Source organism: Rhipicephalus sanguineus, unplaced genomic scaffold (assembly GCF_013339695.2).
Source record: "Rhipicephalus sanguineus isolate Rsan-2018 unplaced genomic scaffold, BIME_Rsan_1.4 Seq331, whole genome shotgun sequence".
NCBI lineage: Eukaryota > Metazoa > Arthropoda > Arachnida > Ixodida > Ixodidae > Rhipicephalus > Rhipicephalus sanguineus.
Genome location: NW_023615035.1, coordinates 8,333 through 22,538, shown reverse-complemented (window position 1 = coordinate 22,538; position 14,206 = coordinate 8,333). Strand labels below are relative to the sequence as shown.

At 46.6% G+C, this 14,206-nt stretch overlaps 1 long non-coding RNA gene across 1 annotated transcript; it reads left to right on the top strand.

Annotated features, from left to right (window-relative positions):
• The first annotated feature begins 7,088 nt into the window (after positions 1-7,088).
• LOC119377052 (uncharacterized) lies at positions 7,089-11,169 on the top strand. Its single transcript, XR_005180739.2, has 2 exons — positions 7,089-7,207; positions 10,973-11,169. It is a non-coding gene; the product is annotated as an uncharacterized LOC119377052 (long non-coding RNA).
• The last annotated feature ends 3,037 nt before the right edge of the window (positions 11,170-14,206 follow it).

Sequence of the window (14,206 nt, the reverse complement as noted above, 5' to 3'; positions counted from 1 at the left end):
CTTTTGAAGAAAAAAATCACAAACTTGGCAAATCGCGCGAAATATTTGTATTTAAGGAATTTATTGCTGCGAACAAGTTAAAGTGAGGATAATAAAAAATCGGTACATATGAACTTTGATACCTTCGCTCTTTTTTAAATTAATTTTCGTGGTTTTATTGCGCTCCGTGTTACTCGATAACTAGGCGGAAACGTAAATGATTTACCGAAAACGCCGAACTTCGAAAATAATTTTGTCAGAAAAGTCCATTTTAATTTTTTTTAAATCGCTCTGATTGAAGTCAAGAATGTCATCTACGATTCTGCATAAAAACGTTGCAATAGTTTGGTTGCTAACAAGTTATAGGGCATCAAATTTCAAATTTGACCAAGTCAGCCTAGCGGCCGCGTCGTTCGTTACGTGCGAAAACTGGGACATAAATTGTTGAAAATACTTGTACGTGACATAATCACAAATCAGTAGCTCCACACCAACAAATGCGCAGCCAGGTGTGATGGTTGAGCAAGCTTTGTCTTGCTATCAGCCGCTTGACAAACCCGCAGCAGCGGCCGCTCGATGCTGCGGGCACTCACATTACATGAGTGCCGCTTTGACTGCGGATGAGTTCCGCTTGCGCGCCAAACTACGCTCAGAGGACGAACGAGAGAAGGAATGCATCACTGTGAAAGTTAAAGGCTGTTAAGTGCCAACAAAAGCCATGTTATACAATAAAATCTCTGCCGGCAATTTTGCAGTGACCTCCTCCAGCAGTGCGCTCATGTGTTGCTCCCTCTTTTCTGATGGCCTAAAGATAATTAGGTTCACTCTATCAGCAATATATAACCCAAAAGCAAGCTATTGACATCTAAAGAAAGCTCTCATACGTGATTCCGATGGTCGAACAACTCCAACTGCAATTGTTCTCCACCTCGTGCAACAGTTGTGTCAGCCGGCTGTGTAAAGAAGTGTGTCCAAGTCCTTTGATTCCTTAAAGCACCGGTTTTACAATACTGTATTGTTGTGCGTCGGCATATATAATATTCAACGCAAGCCGAGCGTTTATCATGTTATATTGCGGCTGCGGGCATAACAGCAGGGAAAAAATACATGCGTGCTCTATTGAATGCGCTCACTGCGAAAGTTGCCGGCAGAGTTTTTCTTGTATAATATGGGTTTTGTTGGCACTTAACAGCCTTTAACTTTCAAAGTGATGCATTCCTTCTGTTGGCCTTATATGGACTGTAAAATTGTTACCGCTGAGCGTTTACGCCTCAATGAAAAACATGCTAACCTGCGCGATTTAATTTCGCGCTAGAAATGTGGTGTCGCCCTGTTCAGGATGTTTTATTTCGATAAAACTTATACGGACACTCTCGGCTGGTTTTTGTTGTCGCTCTCATTACCCCGAATATATACATATATATGTATGTAGATGTAAAGAGTATAGTATGTAGATATATGTAAGAAAAATAGATCAGCAGGAAGAAATTTCTGAAGCGCTCCACCGGGATTCGAACCTGCGAGCCCTCGCTCGGCAGCACGCCGCTTTAAACCATTCGGCCATGCGCCACCGGCTGTTCAGAGCAGTAAGGGCGAGCTAATTATATACACCATTTACCGCTGACTGTATGCAGAGCTCGGGGTTGCTTCAGCGTATGCAGTATCGACCGCGAGATTGTCCAAAGGGCGCGCTTTCAAGGGCCCCTCACCAGGCCACATAGCACATTTTAGTTAGACGCTGGAAGTTGTCGTGGGCCGTATGAAGATTATTATGGCGTAAGAATTTCTGAAATCGGTGCGAAACCATATTGCGAGGAGGCGAGCTTCAAACCATTGACACTCGCCTCGTGTAGCCTTCGCAAGCCAAATATCTTGCTTGCCCTCTTCGGCAGCGAAGCCGGAGGATCACATCACGCATACGTCATACGCATGCATGGTCACGTGCGGATGACATGCCCGAGCCAGCCCGTGCCAGCGCGAGCACCGGAGCGGAGTTGCACGGCTGCTACTGCTGAAAATCATTTATCTACAGATGTTATTTACTGGGAGAGTGAGCGCGGTCCTTAAGGGGCCGCCCCGTACAAACACTAGGTGGGCTCCCTCTTACGGGAGCCCATTGGCGTTGGCCGCGGCCCGGGCCCGCTTGACCAAGGCTCGTTGGGCCGTCAGGTCAGAGCAGCCGAGCAGGGCTGCCTCCCAGTCCTCCCGCCAAGGGTTGGGTAGTGGGATAAGGTTGAGGGTTTTTTGGCATGCCCCTACCATGTGGAAAATGTTGCAGCAATTTTTCTCACAGTGCGGGCAGTTCCCCGTGCAAGCGGGGTCAAAGTGTTGTACAATCGGCGGGCACAATAGAGTTTTGGTATAAAGGCGAAAGAGGATTCGCTCCTCCGCCTTCGTGAGACCCTTACAGGGTTTGGTATAGTTGTTATGGCCGGATTGATAAAATTGTGTGACCTCCTTAAAGGTGTAAGCAGGATTGCGTTCAAGGTTCGGATCGGTAGGGGACGAGGATGGTGCCCGGAGAGTGAGCGCGCGGGCGGCGGCATCGGCCGTCTCGTTACCATCGAGGCCCGCGTGAGCCGGAGCCCATATGATCGTTCGGCGCGCGGGGGCACCTAGGTAGATGCTGTTCTGCAAAATTTTATAGGCAAGGTACGGAATGTATCCCTCTTCGATATTGCGACAGGCACCCCTTGAGTAGGTGATGATGAACCTTGAGTCCTGATCTGCGGCGGCTCGTGCGATGTCGAGCGCCTCCGCGTGCGTAACGTTATGTGCACGGAAGGTGAGTCCGTTTATAGCGGTGTTTTGGTGGACGACCGCAGCCGTGTAATAACCCCCGTGGCGCGAGCCGGAGGTGTTCACGTAGAATACTCCGAATTTGTAACCGTAGTGTCGAGCCAAGGCTTCCGCCCAGGCGAGGCGTCGGCCACTGTGGTCGTCTCGGGTCATGTTAGCCGGAAGAGGGCGCACGTGCAGGGAGTATCGCCAAACTTCCGGAATGTGTACGCGCTCTTCCGTATGTACTGAGTGATTGATGTGTAGTCGGGGAAGGAGGCGGCGACATGATGGTGTCTTAGAGATTCTAGTAGATTGGTTAGTCAAGTGCGCCTCTCGGAGCTCCTTGAAGGTGTTCACCATTCCCAGGCCCAGAAGGCGCTGGTTAGAGGTGCTGACAAGAAGGTCGCGGGCGCGCTTGTAGATTTTGCGGAGAATGACTTCGAGTGCATTCTCGGTGAATTTGCGTAGGTAGGCCTCTATTTCTTTTTATGAATAGCGGCCGTGGGCGTTGTGTCGGCGTTCTCAGTGGTGTACTGCCTGTTTCTGCGGGACGGGCATGAAAGCTGCGAAACTTGTACGGGCAGGAGACTAGCGGTATCAATAGCCAGCGTCGCATCAACATTTAGGTAAACACGGGACAATAACAGAGCCTAATGAGCGCTCGACCGCGCCATAAAATTACTTTCGTTGTCAGGGCTGGCGTCTGCTCGACACGAAAACCGCGAGAAGACGAACGCATTCGAAACGGATGCAGATTAGCCCCGCATCTCGCTGTGATTCACGGTGAAAAAAAAGAAAGACAGGCACACATTTCGTTTGTGTGCCTTATTATTTCTCCCATGTTTCATTCATATATTCAAGCAACAAATTACACAAGCTACACATGTCGTGCGAAATAATTATCCAAGTGTCAGGTGCTACTGTGGGCGCCGTCAGAACACAGATGTCTACGTAGAGGAGCGACGTCAGAGCAATGGGAACTACGTAGGGCCTTTCCAAGTAGGACGTGATCTCCTCCTTCTTGAGGAAGAAGGATGGGATGGCAAATGAGGAAGGCAAAGCGGCGTTCAGCTTGAAATCTGACCTATTTCCGCGGCGCCCGGCGTTGTAAATTTTGGCAGACGTGATCGTGAACGCCCAGTGTATGCATTGCACTCGTCAGCTCAAAATGGCCCGACCTAGTGAGGGACCCTTTGAAGGAACGCTCCTTAGGGAGCCCACATGAAAATGTAAGAGCGTTGGGTTGTAGCGCGCTGCACAAACACGAGGAAGTAACAACTGTGACAGTTGTACGTTCGCACACGTCCTGTGTACACCTGTGCGTCCTTTTCGAGCGTCGTTCCTTGTATTGGGCAACACGCTGCAAGTGTCGAACTGTGACCGCTGTTAGTTCGCGGCTGCCCTGTGTGTGTCCTTTTCGTGAGTGCTTTGCGTTGGAACAGCGCGCTGGAAATATCGAGCTGCTTGCCCTTCTTAGTGTGACATTCTAACTTTTTGCTATCGCATTCATTTCTTCGCCATTTCGGCAAAACTGTGACATTTGATTATGAAACCGAAAGTTTTCATTCTGCGATATGTACGGTTAGACGTAGAGTCAATAATTTAGTGTTATCTGGACCTACTTTGACACACCAACAGGGTTAGGAACGACATACAAAGACATTTATTGTTTATGAAATTTTACCAGCACTAAATTTGCACCAAACACGCAGACAGAAAAGGCAGGACAGGCGCTGTACTCCAACTAAGTTGATCGAAACAGACACACGCAATGTTTTACGAAGTTTATACGAACGTAAGCGTAGCGTTCGGCGCATGACTGGCTGATTTGGGTTAAGTTTGTTCTACCGCAGTATCTTATCTCCCGCCTTTTTCTGCGATAGCAATTATATGGGCACTTTTGGCTGTATTTTGCCGTCGCCGTCATATTCCGTATATGTATATACAAATAAAAGCCACAAAAGCAATTAAGAAAGATTTGTCCCGAACCACGGATTCGAACGTGCGACCCTTCACTCCGCAGCGCGCGGCGTTAAACGACTCGGCCACGGAGAGTACGTCTCCCAGAATAATAACGGTGAGCAATTTATATACACCATTCATCACTCGCGGTACGCAGTGCTCGGAAGCGCTTCAGCGTGTTATTTTGATCGCTAGCGAGATGTCGCGAAGGGCGTGCTTCCCATGTCCTCGCCCCACTCGTTGCGATGCGCGCGTGCCTGTTACCTCTACCAGCTGCACTTTGCCCTACAGGGCGTAGGCGCGCGCTTATTTCGTGATGGGCGCGTTTGCGAAAGGAGTGCGCTGTTTAAACACAAAGAGGTAACAACTGTGACAGTTCTTAGTTGACGCTCGTCCTTTGTATACCTGGACGTTCGTTTCGTGCGTCCTTCTTGGTGTTCGAGCAGCGCGCTTAAAGTGTCGAGCTGTAAAATTTCTTAGTTCGAGCTTGTCTTGCGTGTGTTCTTTTCATGCGTCCTTTGTGTTTGAGCAGCGCGCTGGATGTTTCGAGCTGCTTGCCGTTCTTCGCGTTACATTCAAATTCGTTGCTGTCCAATCATTGCTTCGCCATTGCGGCAAAGCTGTACATATCTCATAGCCTATGAATAAAATATATTATGTTAGTGTCACGTCCTGTCAAACTAATTTGTATAATCCCTCGTTCGCCTCAAAGAAAAGCAATTAAATAGAGCCACCTCCCGGCCTGCGTTGCTCCAACTACGAAATTTAACCTTGAAAGTGCCAGACCAAAGGACATTCTTTATTAAATATGCTTGTATTTTATGTGCACCACTGAATGTGATATCCACTCCTGTCTGTAATAACGTTTTGCCTGGAAAATATGTTCATAAATGACCAAATAAACAATCAAGTAGTTGGACACGCAGGAACAACAGCACACTAGTCAGTGGTGCCACTTCCAAATTTTCAATGTGTATGCCTATAGGCTCGGGGACAGTTTTTTTAAACAAGAAAGTGTTTTATGTCGGGGTCCACCAAGACTTTAGTGACCGAATTCCGTCACAAATATGAAGTTGATAAAATGGAAGTTAACGGATGAGAAAGGAAAAACTGTTAGAAACGTTCCCATGCGAAAGAGAACACATTCTCTCTCGCAATGTGCTCTGTTTTAGCGGGACTAGGTGGGGTGGGGTGCTGCCGCCGTCTGTGCGCGGTGAAGTGACGTATGCGGCATGACACTTACTAGCGCCGATAGAGAACGATTCGGCGACGACACAGTCGAAGCATGGCCTCCGAGATTGCGCGCAATCTTGGAGGCGATGGTTAAAGCGTCTCGATGCGAACACCGGCGGCGCCACCATCGGAGAGTCGCCCTAGACGCAGTCACCTGGTTACGTTATTTGCCTTTCGCTTCGCGTTAGCGTTCCACGGCACGATGCCGGAATAGTGCGGCTTCCACATGCACCAACGGCCATGGTAAAAGCGTCTCGATGCCAGCTAAAAACATTGGCCGCGCTAGCATCGTTGAGTCACCCTAGACACAGCTACGTCCTTTGCCTTTCGCTTCGTTAGAGTGTGATAGAACTAGATTTGTGTTGGCGTGTGACGGCTCGTTCTAGGGGTAGTGCGGCTTCCACATGCACCAACGGTGTTTCGCCGCCGACTGCTTCGAATGCGATAGCGCTGACTAATAAAACTGCTGCAGTAAGCCAGCGATGTCAACGGGCGAATGCCGTGCCTTGGTGCAGCGCTGCGAGACAGAGACCATCCGGACGTGGAACGCCTGCGCGGGTTCGCGGCTCAAGCTACGAACCTCTGCCTCTCGAGTTGCTGAAGCCCATCGTGGAAGTGTATATGCCTGAGCACAGCCGTAGATTAACCTATTTCTCGGGAGCGGACAGCGTGCCGTTTCTCCCTTAATTGACGGCGCTTTCAAGAAGTGCAGATCCAGTACTAGTGTATTAAGTGCTTGTTGATGTCATCTTTGTGCACGATTCACGATGAGCTGTGTTCAGGAGTATGTTAAAAGCTCCAGGTACAACAATGGTTTATTTTTATGCTGGCGTTCGTCGTCTCGATGGAGATTTGCCACTAGGCGTCAACGTGGGCGCGTACACGTCAAACGGTGCTGTAGCTGCCAAATACCAGTAGATATTGTATAAGCTCTCATATATCACGACGAGATAAACACTGCTTCTGTGCGCGTTTAAGTTTTGTGTTATACCGATTCCTATGACGGAGGTATCAGGGAGTTTTTTTTCCCATTACACTACGTCCAGTTCACAAATACTTTTGCTCATGAGTGGTTTAGTGGCTTTATATAATGTGTTTTGTAAAAATACATTTTAGTTTCTTCCAGCAAAAGTAGGAGCAAGTGATTCTTCTATGATGCCATCAAATGTATACGAAAATATGGGAACATACGCATTTCCTGTAATCTACGCTAACAAGAAATGTCTCCTTCTGGGTGACGCAGTAGGCTCAGGTATGAGTAAACAAATCTAAGCACGAAAACTTTTTCCCGTTCTATACGCGATAAAAAGAGACCCAGGCCCTCCTCTTGATTAGTGTTTGAACCAAATTGGGGGTTTGGCAAGTGCTGAACTATACCGAGAAACCTAAAAGTACATTTACAGCGTAAACGCAAACACGCACCACAAAGAAAGAAAGGAAACACAAAAGCGCTGTCAAAGATAATAATGCTGAGAAACTACTGAAATATAATATACTGAGAAACTGCGACTGAACGCATACTAGATAATTTGTCCCATACTTTGCGAAAACTAGAGTTGGAGGAAATCATGGCTAATCGGAGAATAAAATAGTGATGAAAAAACAAAGGTCGACCAAGGTGGAATTATTTTATTGAAAAGCATTTCGGCTGTCTTTAGGGGAGTTTGTTAAAGGGACCGACAACTGGCCAGAACGTCTGATTAGACCCTGGTAGAAATGAAAGGACCGTGGAATATAGCGAGAGATTCCTGCGTCCTTTACGTGTTTTAAGTAGGATTTATATTTCAAGATCGGGTTTACTAGTAACAAAAACTGGTAAGTCGCGCAGCCTAGTGGAAGAGCCTTGAATCGTGAATATGGAGTCGATCACTTTGCTGGAAGTAGTCGCGTAGTCTGATGCTGTCATGCGCGCCATAGTTAGGTCTGAAAATTACAGTATGTATATTATTATCTATCCTTGCTCTATCTTGTGCTACTTACGAGGCAAAAGGAGTTGCCCAGGGAGATGCGGCGCTGCCTTCGCGGTAGCCAGTGGAAGATGTCGCGCTGCGGCGTATGCGCGCAGAAGGCACGCATGCGCAGCAAACCACCGCGCTCAAACACGAACTGCTCTCGCGCTCGCTGTTTGCAGCATGGGTTGTCACTAGTGTTTTGGAATTAGTGTTTTGGACAGATAGAAAAAATATTATTACAAATGTTTCAGTTTCCACGTTACCATTCCGTCATTAGACACCCGCGCCGGTAAGCTTTCCGTTGCGCTAAATAAAATAGGCACCACGAAAATTGGTTGTCGGTCTCTTTAAGAAAGGCAGCAAGAAGGGCAAGCTCACTCAACGTTATAACGTCGTCGTACCACCTGTTTCAGACCGTACGCATATACTGGGGAACGCTACCGATGTTCCAGCTAAGCGTGTGCGCAGTAGTCTGAACCACCAGAAATTTCGAATGCAGACGCAGAAAAAGTTTCATTGTACTAGCGATAGCAGAAGCACCATCCTACTTTAGCGCACGACATGTGGACGCATTACGATCTGCGCAAGCATTGGACGTCGCCTTTCGGCGTTTGACGTCAGCACGGTGCTCTCGTAATCTTGAAATTCTTGGCTTCGCCCATGTAAACGTGGTCGCAGTATGCAAATGCGATTGTGTATTCAACCCATGTAAAGTTCTTCCTGTTTAGGATGTCTTTGACAGTCGGGTGGAAATCATTCGCAATCCTCTTCGGAGGATGTCCTCCGCAACGTTCTTTTGAATCACAAGGCATACGTGATCACAAGGCATATACCCAAGCAAATACAAATGACTACTGTCACCCACATTTTTCTAGTACGTACTTTGATGACTACATCGTGATAACTATCATCGTGATAACTATCTGATAATCATGGAATTAGACAAAAACTGCTCCGCACTCTTGTGGTTTCTGAAAATATCGGTCTACCATAAGAAAGGAACCATACAACGAGACGGGACGCACCCGGCTGCCAAGGCCACACTGCTGGCTTAAGGGCGGGCCGCTCGTAAAAAGCTTCCATGCTACGCGACCGAAAACTACAGTGCCATGAGCAGCCCGAACCACCTATCCTAACGAGGAACCTGGCTTGCGCAGCACAATGGTTAGTTGAAAGTTTGGTTTAACAGAGCGGAACAGTATGTGTCTTTGCTGCGAGAAAGCAGAGGGTTAGCTGTCGTTTATTCACAAGTAAAAACAGGGCCGCAGACAGTGGTGTCACACTGGTGGTGCCAAGCCTGATGGAAGTGCGGAGCTGGGCGCCCTTCATTGCTTCTCTTTATTTGTTGCTATCTTCTTACTCTCTTGCTTTCTTTTTTTTTCTCTCCTTTCTGTTCATTCAATGCATATTTTGTATCTGTTTATCTCCATTTCTTCCTCTATTTATTTCTCTCCCTCACTCTTTCTATATCTCTTTCTTCCTCGCTCTCTGTACTCTTTCCCTGGCCCACCAGAGTTATTGCATCCCACGCCGGACACATCAGCTCACGTGCTCTGCGAACGAAGCAGAGGACGAAGAAGAGGACGAAGAGAGAACGTTGTACTTCATGATAACTATAATTTTTGTTTGCGACTAACGGGCATTCTCCGAGCGTAAACAGCGCCACTTTTAACGCGATAGCGTTAGAGAGCTCGTGTCGCAGAAATTCCGCCGTCGGCGTCGGCACCGTTGGTTGTGAGCGAAAAATCGTCCGTGAGCGAAACATCGAGAAAGAAGCAAATAAAGTAAAGAATACAATGTTCGGTCCCATTGAGGATCGAACCCGGGCCATTCACGTGGCAAGCAGGTGTCCTACCACAAAGCCACGATGTTACTTGCAGCTGCTGCGGAAAAAAACACTACATAAATGCCATGTAGTGAAAGGATTTGAATGGCGCAGGCTCTCTCCTTAACGCATTTTGTTGGACAGGTGTCACGACGAAGACGAGTCCATTCGGCGATTTGTAGGTGCATTTGGGAGGCCATCAAACTACGTCGAAAAAGGCCGGGATAGTGCATCCATCGCCGCTAAAAACACACACAAACTTTCAAACAGCTCTAAAAATGGACAACTATGTCCATCTAGCGGAAAACATATCAAGCCACCACCGGCTTTCCAGAGGAGGCGTTGATCAAGCAAACAGCAAACGCTAGATAATGTGCTGCCGTCTGTGATGCATTGCGAGACTCTTCATGGCCTCCGAGATGGCAAGCGCGCGGCGTCTATCTTGGAGGCCATGCGACTCTTGTTTTAGATCAAAAACCTGTATGTACCATTCGCGCGCGCGTGTGTGTGTGTGTCTGTGTGCGTGTGTGTGTAACAATACACATTAATAAGTAATATACTTACTGGTTGAAGTGCGCACTAGGGGCCGGATTTCGCTATTGCGTTCAACTCTTAAAGGCGAAGCCTAAGGGTCCCCCAATTTTTAAAGCATTTGTGTGTTGGGGTAACCCCCTAACTGCAAAACGAGAGCAAGGGGAGAAAAGAAGACACCTTAAGCGAGGGAAAATGAAGCTCAGGCATGAAGAGGGAAAGGCGCCAAAGCTAGTGGTATCGGTGTTATGATGATAGGACCACCGGCGTGTATTCTACCACAGCTCTCCTATGACTCGACAATATGCGTTGATCAGGAAACGTGTCACGCCCAACCGGAGGAGCCAATGAACGTGTTATGCAAATGGCGCGCCCAGTGCTGTCCATTAGAGTAAGAACCACCGGCCACATTAAAATATTAGTAAAATGTCTTCAGTGCCACTCTCACCTAAACAGTACATGAGAGGATGTATATGCAGGAAAATCGAAGAATATAGAGACCTCGAGCTTGAAATTTTTGTGTGGGTGATCTTTCGGAACACTATTTTCTCTGCTTAGCCCAGAAATGAGTATTCTCATCAAGTTAACGAAGAGCCTTCATGACCCTCTTGCAGCGTATTATGTGACTGCGCTAAGTGTTCTGTGCATTCCTGGTCATTTTTAATGGCCGAAGTAGTAATTCCTGTGAACTCATTTCCTCATTTCACAGACGGCTCCGGACGGTTGAGCTTCTGCACATTATGGATTACAGAAAAGTTTATAAAAAAGCCACCACCATGCTGTGAATTCCTCTTCTTTCTTCTTTGTGGAGAAGGTTTCAGAGCGTTTGACCCGTCATGCCTTACCAAGAAACAAGAGAATGACCCTTAAATTTATACAGTGAATAAAACAATTTCTGTTATCATATGCGCCTCTCAAAGATTATTTCTTTTTTCCTTTGTCCTTCCTGAGGACAAGTTATGGCGTCTGGCGTGAGGTTTCCCTTCATACTCGACATAGTCAAGCGTTATATAATATCCTATTTTGCTCATGAAGCACAAAAAAGTGTGCAAACAATATAAGACAAGGCATCCCCAATATTTCAAACAACTTTTAAACTATATTTATTACCAGTCATAATTCTTCGTTTCTTAAAATTCACAAGACTAAAATTGCTGTATATTAAATAGTAGCTAGACGTTAACAAACGAAGAGGTATGAATCGAGGAGACCGTCTTTTTTTGTTAGACAGAGCCTGACGAAGCCTGATAACAAATCCCCTTCAGAAACAGTCCACATATGAGTGGGTATAAAGTTGCGCATAGAGGAGACGGACACAAGAAGAGACCACGTAACGCACAGGACGCAACTTTCAACATCTTGGTGAAAGTTGCGCCGTGTGTGCTACGTCCTTTATGCGCAACGTTATGCCGCTATTGGCAAACCAACATGCCCAAATTGCAACCTGGGCTTTATATATGAGGTATCTGAAATGCCTTCTTTTAAACGCGAAGTTTAGCTGACATTTTAATTCTTCGCAAGATCTCCAATAGTGCAGCCTCCCCTTTGGTCAGGGTGTGAAACAGTTACAGCCATTGTCGTGGACACTAAGACAGGCACTACAGGCCTCGTCGCCTCCCCTTCTCCTCCCGTTTTTTGATGTGATCAGGATTCCGGAGACGTGAAAATACATTGATTTCCGCGAGTTAGTTCATCTTCACAGTGATTGCACAATTTGCGCAGGGGAGACGGATGCATGAAGTACGTACAACAGTATAATGTGAAAATACTCGTGCACCTACGATTATGTGGTCACAGAAAAAACCTGCAATTACATTGGGGCTCGTTGCTCTTCTTGCCTTTATTATTTTCGACTTCCTGCAAAAAATAATATATTCACGCTAACTGTTACCCGTCCGAGGAAACCAATAGCCCTTCTGTTAACTTTTTTCCCAGATGGCAGGAGCCATGACCATCCTAACATGGCGAATGAATGCAAGGTGTGGGAGCGTGCTAGTTGGTATTCCATAATGCTAAAACTTTAGCGCAAAACGAGCACAGCGGACAAAGAAACGACGAGGGCAAGCGCTAACTTCCAACTATCGTTTATTAAAGCAACACACACATATATACCTGTCACATGTGATTACACAGATATCAGTCAACACAAAAGGGGACACTTCTATAAATAAAAATAAATTAAAAGCAGCAAAACTACGCAGGACCTACACGTGCGGGTGAATTTAAGTAATCTAGTTCCTTTTTTGTTAGTGCGATGGATGGCTTGCTGATGCAGCTTCCATTAGCAATCGCTGCCGCATCAATGATGAGCCTGGTGCTATCCTTAGGGTGAGTTGCCAAAACTGATGTACTGTCAAATAAAGGCACGCATTTACATTCCGCGCAATGAGCCGCCAAGAAACCATCACTGCCTTTTTTCACTTTCTGATTGTGCTCGAGCAATGTCACATTCAGGCATCTGCCTGTCTATCCGACGTAACTTTGACCACGAGACAAAGGTATGTGATACACTACGCCCTTCACACATTCGACAAATTCATTTCGGTGCCTGATTTTGCAGCTATTGGAAAGCCTTCCTACCGGTCTGGCTCTGGCACATAACTGCGACAACTTATTAGGTGCTGAAAACTCAACTGATATCCCCGCTCTTTGAATAAACTTTTTCAGATTGTGCGATATACCATGCAGGTATAGAATCACAGCCACCTTCTTACGAACTGCTGCCTGCGAATCAGTGCACGGGTCACTGTTCTTTGAACACTTTTGGAGCTTCTCTGAAACAGATACCAGCAGGTGACGTGGATAACCAGCTGCCTTCAAGCGAGCAATCTGCCCGCAGAAGCTTTCTTGCATCGAATGGTAGCAAGACTTGGCCAAAACGTTGTGTAGACAGGCACGAGCAATTCCGCGCTTGACAAGCTTGAGGTGTGCAGAGGCAAAAGGCAACAAATATTTTTTCGCATGAGGCTCATATCTCCAACATATACGGTTACTCGAAAAGGTAACCCAAGGTCCAAGAATCTCAGGGATCCGTTCTCACGAATCTTGTACGTGAGAGTTAGCGGCTTTAGGCAATCCTTGAACAGTGCCAATGCTTGCTGCAGGGATGTATTAAAGGCTCTATCATCACACTCAAACAAAATTAAATAGTCGTCAACAAAACGGAAGCATTTCCTAACGTTAGTTTCCTGTAAGCGTTCTTGAACCTTTTTAGCCATGTGCGCCAAGAACAGGTCACTAAGCACTGGGATTATACAAGAACCCATGCAGACGCCACGTTTTTGCAGAAAAACACTTCCGTTTTAGTCGGCATAGGTAGAAGTGAGATAAAGTTCGAGCAAATCAAGGAAATCGGAAACTGCGACACCACACTCATTCTGCAATGCTACCGCACCAAATTCAAATATCGCTTCTTCTATGACACCACAAAGAGCTTGATGAGGGATCGAGTATTATAAGTCTTTTATATCAATAGAGATAGCCTTGTGAGGAAGCCTGGGAAGTTCATTCAAGTGCGTGATAATTAGCGAAGAATTCTTAACTAAAAAGGGGTCATTGACGCATAGCAACTTTAAGTCACTTTGTAGCCATAAGGCAAATGACTATTGCCACGTGCCTTTTTCGGAAATATACACACGAAAAGGTGTTCCAACCTTGTGAGTCTTAGCAGAGAAAAACATCTCCAGGGCCATCTTATCTGCCTTGTCAAGAGACTGGGCAAGTGCACTGAGGCTCAGCTTTGTTAAGATGCCTTTGGCTTTGCGCTTGACATCTTTCAAATTAACATCCGGGAATCGGTTGAACACAGAATCAATGGCAGATTGAGCTTTACCCAAGAACGTCCCATGACGTACAACACAGAACCCACCTTCTTTGTCAGAGTTCAAAACACAAAGGCCATTGCTCTTGAGGTACGACGCCACTCATCCAACTGGAACAACTC